The 6,585-nt window shown below is 41.5% G+C and overlaps 1 protein-coding gene and 1 non-coding gene across 2 annotated transcripts in view; one reads left to right on the forward strand and one right to left on the reverse strand.

The window, feature by feature from the left end:
- The window catches only part of LOC118321211 (partitioning defective 3 homolog), a gene marked incomplete in the record, with an annotated part of 316,585 nt that overhangs the window by 245,822 nt on the left and 64,178 nt on the right, over window positions 1-6,585 (reverse strand).
- trnaw-cca lies at window positions 5,394-5,465 on the forward strand. The gene has a single exon. It is a non-coding gene; the product is annotated as a tRNA-Trp (tRNA).

Below are 6,585 nucleotides of genomic sequence, written 5' to 3' on the forward strand. Positions count from 1 at the left end.
GGAGAGGAAAGGAAAGAGGAGGAGAGAGAGGAGGAGAGGAGTAAAAAACCGCATTGTGATAGAATAGAGAATACAGATGAGAACCGGAGTAGTTGAATGAAAGAAAAAGCAAGAGAGGAAGATAGAAGGCCTAGCAATGGCATCTACAGTATTCAAAAATAAAATTGGGACAGATAGAAAAAGTCTGATGGATGAGGAGAGAATAGCAGAACAAGGAAATGAAAAAAGGGACGAGGTAATGGAGAAAAAACCTAATTATTGCCAAACCAGCCTTTTTCATGCCTGATTCCAGATGTTCTATTACATTCATTTATGTTGTGATATTTCATACCTTAACACAAACACACTGCATGAGCCTTCTACACTTTGAATTGTTTGACTGCAGAGTGCTTTTCAATTAATAACCTCAAAATGTCTTGCAACCCAACAACACTGAAGAAAAAGTCAATTTAATGTCTCTCTACAATACATTTTATTTATGACAGTTCATTGGGTTGTATGGATGGGTATCGCTGTCTCCTGAGTTTATTCCCTGATCTGTACCCATAAAACCCTGAATTTGAACTCTTTTTTGAAATTTTTTGAGGCAGCCACAGAGAAAAGAAGAGTTTGTGCTGAGAACGGCCTATTCCTTAATGTAAACTTCTGCAGATGTAGAAATGGTAGTAAACATAAAAAAAATAAGTTAACGAAATGATGTTAATGTCAGTGTGTCTTGAGGCATTTGCGGTTGTTTGCATGAGGGCAAGCTGTGCGATAGATAAGGTTCCAGAAAAGAGGGTTTTCCTCGGCTCTCCAAACCCCTCAAGACACACAGAGAGATGGCAGAGGAGGAGAAGGAGGGAGGGAGCAGACTTAAAAACATTGCTGTTGTTGTGTGTGTGTTTACTTTCATCTGCCTCTTCTTCTTCTATTCAGCCAAGAAATAAAGTTTCATTTATTCTTTCAGTCACAGTGGTGAAAGTGAGGATCCCAGCATGCCAAATAAAGTTTGCCGATTATGTGTAGCCCTTTCTGGGATATAAACATAATAGTTCAACAGACAGACAGACAGACAGACCATAAGAAAATGAGCTAATAAAAAACATATTCAGCCTGCTGACAATTCAATTTGCAAACCATTTTTTTCACTTTTGACCCTTGCAAATCCTTTTTGCAGTGCTCCACAGGTGATCCTTATCCCAGGCTTCATGCAAGCCAACACACAGACATACACAACATGGCCCCTATGACAGCTGGATAATGACATTTGACAAGGCTATAGTTGCTCATCTGCAAACCGTAATCCATGACATGTACAACCACTGTGAAATGGGATGAATGGGAAATTGTGGCATACTGTGTCATTCAGGGTAACTGGGTTTGGTATTTATAAAGGAAGAGGAACTGGGGGAGACAGCTGACGTGCTCCACACCTGGATCTTTGGGGATGACAGCTCTCTCCAAACAAAGGCAGTTTGAGTTTGCCAGACCATTGTTTTTAGCACTGTTTGTGACAAAATGACACAAAATCACGTGCATGTCCGGATTCAATCTGCAATCACACTGAGCAATCAGTAGAGAGTGGCGTTAAAGCCCTGTGGGGAGCAATCTGGGCCATTTCCAAGCAGCATCTCCCACAGCCACGTACAGGAAAAAAATAAAAAAAAGCTTTCCGCAGAGGAGCTGAGCTCATTTTGAACACATAATTGTCCTCCTCTTCCCCTACAGCCTCATTACAGTACAATCTGATTACAGGGTGGAAAACAAAGGAAGAGGATGAAAAATAGCATCCACCATCGATGAGGTGGATGCAGGTCTGTTTGTATCTCTGTCAACTTTAGTCCCGACCCTCCCTTCCCTACTTAACATGGTTTTGACTTCAAGCAAGCTGGAAAAAGTACAACTGTATAAAAACACAGTTTGTGTTCATTCTAGGTGAAATTGCATGTCACATCCGTTTGGGTTTCACAACATAAAAGCATAAATTCTCATCCACTGTGTCAAAGCCACCGTAGCTGCAGCAGAGAAGTGGTAGGAACCTCACAGGGCCTAACGTGGCTGTGACTGAAGTCAGCCCATTTTCTGTGTATGACAGCAGCAGAATGAGACTGTTTCGGCTCAGTTAACGCGCCAACGATCAGGTCCCCTGCTCCCAATGAGCAGATTTCATTGGCTTCTATTACTGGGTCAAGCTGCATGTGGCGGTGGCTGTGTGTGTTTGACTAAGCAATAAGCCCAGTGTCACTGTCACTTTCATCAGCAGAAACTCTCTCTCACTCACTATGTCTCGTCTTTTTTCTTTGTCTCTCTTTTCTCAAGGGCAGCTTTGGAAAAACCATCCAACCCTCCAGGAGAGATGAGGATAGGAAGAACCAGACTATACCAATATACCAATAAGAGAAAAGCACAGAGGCTAAACAAGCTTACAATGAAATGTGTAGTAAGTTAGTAGTAGTTAGTACTAGTAGACTAATATAACATACTGAGTGCTTTAACTGCTTTTTACGAAGCTACACCTTCTTATGACAGCAGCATGCCGAAGGTATGTTCACAAATTATACAATTTTAGTGCAAATATTATGATAACTATGAAAGAAATAAGGCATTTTAGAGTCAATATTTCTGTTGGCATTGCTGACATAGAGGTTAGCTCATGTGGAACACAAAGTTCTATCTATTCATCTTAAGTTCTTCTTGGCTGCATTCCTGTGTGGACACACACCAGTCCAAAACCAACACTGCGATACAACAAAGCCAGTGCAGCCCACATCACACAGCTAAATAATATTGTGACACCAGGGCAATTTAGTTATTACAAGATAAATGTAGTGTGTGGAGAATAGTTAACACACAATCAGCTTAAAAAAATACAAATAATGAATGACCTGATTTTCAATCTTATGAAAGGAGAAATGGGCAGATTCCAAATGTTTATCTTAAAACATTCTTCCTCAGCCAATTGAGAGCCTTGAATCCTAAAAAATTCAGAAGCTTAATAACTTTAGATCAGAGGGTCAGGTATGTTACCAGCGACCCAAACTGGCATATTAATGAACTAAAAAACTTGCCCCAGTTAGACCTCAGTGGTTTAACACCTTTAGGTATGTGTGCATCAGCCCAATTTGCTTGTATTCCATTGACCCTATCTGAGTCATAAATAACAGAAACTCTGGTCCAGCCAGTCCATCTCTGCTGTGAGGTATGCTACTGTTAAAACAAACTCTACTTATCTCTCCCCTTAAAGACACATTCTGTGAGTCTCTTTCAGCAACAGCTTGGAGTCTAGCTTGGAATTAATTTCTTAAGATGTCTAACTCTAGCTCTATCTGAGCTGTGTGAGAGGGAAGTAAGGTGGTCTCCAGAAGACAGTGCAGGGTTGGGCTAATGAGTGACGTTTGATAGGTTCCAAGTTAAAACTCATACTGCAGCGTGTCCATGCATTTCTGTGTTTTTCAGAAAGATAAGGAAAAAAAGTATTTTGTTGCAAGTGCATGCACATGCACCCATATGGCTGTGTGTTTAAACGTATAAATGCATGTTCATGAGCAGACAAGTGCAGTGCTAAGCTGGAGACTGTGCACATCGGAGCATCCAGGAGGGATTTCAGTTAAATGAGTGGAGCAGCGCTGAAGTGCTATGCACTCTCTAGGGACAAACACAGCCCTCAGTCCTTGGAGCAAATCCATTTACACAGACAGACACAACATAGATTTATACACACACAATCAGTCTAAACACTATAAACAAAGTTTATTCAGCCAGTTAAGTTAGACGTCTGTGGATCTCCAGATTTTTATATAATAAACCCATTCACCAGCCTAAAGAGCTATAACTTACTTTATAACTTACAATTACTGATGAACTGGCAAAACTTGCATGCAATGTACATTATAAGCCGTAGAGTCCAAAGAAGGCTAAACCTTTGGTCCTATTATCACCTTAACAGGAAACCTGAGTTATAAAGTTTTCAAACAATTTGGAGCTCTCAATGTACAAAACTGTCTCGGGCAGCTTTAACATTTGGTTTAGGGTGTCACCAAAGTGCCATCAGCAATAAGAATGCATCCAGGCAGACTGTCAGTCTAATAAACCCGGTTATTGCTTCCCTGCTCTCTAAATATGACAAGCGACACTGAGAAGCTCAACCTTTTCATTGTGCAAAATGTGCCACTTAAATAAACGAGCTGCAGTAATATTTCAAGTGCTTTTCTTATTCCATTCCATCCCCTCTGATCATCAGTCCTTGTCCGGCTCCATTAGAGCTGTTTCATATCTGAGAATAACAATATCTCAGTCACTGTGTGGCTCACTGGGCTGCCGTAGAGCTAATCAATCTAAGGCTTGTCTCTCCATAGGTGGACTGATCGGCTGGTATTATTCTCCAGTCAATTACCTCCAGTGAGAGAGGCAGAAGGAAGAATGACAATGGACGCTGATGAATGCCAGTCAGGGCTCAATTTAGCCAGCCGGGGCGCCCTCCCTAAGCTGGCAGTAAGACAATTGGGTCGTCTAATAGGTATTTATATGAGCTCCCCTCCAGCGACCAGCCATTTGTTATGGAGAGAGGTTACTGCTGGAATGGACTGTTTACCTATAATGTGCAAGTCTGCATAAGCACGTAGTGGAAGACCACAGTGTGTATGATGGATGCTTGTGCATGCATGTGTGTTTATGCACATGTGAATGCATCTGTATTCCCAATCATCTTAAAATGATGTACTCATCTGCTGTCTTTAGGCAATATCAAGAGTCTATAGTAGCAATCAAATGACTATCAATAGATATGCCTTGAATCTGAACTGCCTCATTTAAACTCTCAGTACACACAAGAAGGTAGTAACAGTTAAACAGCTGGTGAAGGTATTTAACACATTATTATGCTCTGTGCGCGTGTGCAAGAGTGAAGAAGCAGCCAAAAGTGGAAGTTGGCACGAGAAATGTAAGGGTTCAGGGGAATGGCAATCCGCAGACGTGCCCTACTGTCCTACAGGATGATGAGAAAAACACTGCAGCACATATTCGAGATGAAAATGGAGAGAGAGTGAAAGAAAATACAAGAGTAAGTGTAGGAGACACTGAGAGAGATTGCATTCATAGTTACAGACCCAAAACAACAGATTTCAGTGGATTCTTTGTTTCATTTGGTTAGGCTTTGTAAACCGAGGGCTGGACTGGGATGTAGTTGGGTTAGTTAATGAACCTCAGTACTCTCAACAGTGAAATGGCTTTCTCTCTAACATGGTTATAATATTTGTATTGGGGGAATGGCAAGTTCTCATACATCAGCTGGCATTCTTCAATGAGTTATTTCAGAGCCTATTATGGTAGTTTTTGCTTTCATTCACAACTGTTGCTATTCCCATGGGAACAAGATTAGCCAGTGAATCATGGGTTGAGATTCACAACAAGAAGACCTTGTGGCGCAATGGTAGCGCGTCTGACTCCAGATCAGAAGGTTGCGTGTTCAAATCACGTCAGGGTCATAACTTTTCACAGTCAGACTCAACCTGTGTTGAAAAAGCTTCACGGTGGCTGCATTTGGCCTAAAACACAACACAACAGCTGTCTCGTACTGAAACAGAGAAAATAAAGCAAACATTAAAACCCACTGAGTAAGAATTTAATATTTCACTTAAGAAACCTGAGCAGCTTCACCTTTCAGAGTTTTCCATTTTGCGTCCATCACTCTTGTGTAAAATAATATAACACCATCAGGCCTCACTGAAATAATTTCCTATAAAGAACAGATGTCTGCATTTTTCTCTGGCTCTCCTCTTGTTTTTGTCTGTGACACAAGGCTCTTTGTGTGTCTTAACACAGTAATCATTTTCACAGTCATACCTACCTGGCACTAAGGTGTCTACTGTCCTGTAATCCTAATAACAGATGTCCACAACTGTCCAGAGAAGCCCAATTCCATCATACAAATGACTGCTTTAGGCAAATGTTCTACACATAAGCAGGTTATTCAGTTACAACAACTAACCTCTAAAATCCTTTTAGTATGCGTGTGGCTTCCGCTCAACATTTCTAAGGAGGCTTTGAGAGGCAGGTTTTGTGGCCCTAAGCTGGGCTCATATTCCTGCAGTTAATTGGGCCTGACGAGATGTACGTGCCTTCGGACCAGACTTTTTTTTTCTCCACTCTAAGTGTGCAGCTACTTGTATTTTTCATCACTTTCTTTTCCCAGTAAGCACATCTTTCAAGTGTAACAAATCTCTAGGCGCTAAATACACACAGAACCAGGATTCATGGCAACTGAAGAGTTGTCCTCTTAGTATTTCCTCCTTTGTCCCCTGTTACTCCTACATTTCCTCTTCCCCACTCCAGCACCCACCTCTCAGAAAAGCCCTTCTCCAGCCCAACCCTGGGGTGATCACATCCAGCATGTTAACCATTTGACCCCTTGACCCACTAAAGCGCTTGCTGTGGTCCACTACAAGGAAATTTGGTTAAAACATGTGTAAGAAAATACGAGGACATTAGCTGAAAAGTCTGTTTAGTCTTCTCATTGCTTGGCTTTATACACAGGACTCTGGGCGTGTGTGTGTGTGTGTGTGTGTGTGTGTGTGTGTGTGTCTCTCTCTGTCTGTGTTTTGGGGG

Source organism: Morone saxatilis, unplaced genomic scaffold, assembly GCF_004916995.1.
Source record: "Morone saxatilis isolate NCDOM2014 unplaced genomic scaffold, NCSU_SB_2.0 Contig0, whole genome shotgun sequence".
NCBI lineage: Eukaryota > Metazoa > Chordata > Actinopteri > Moronidae > Morone > Morone saxatilis.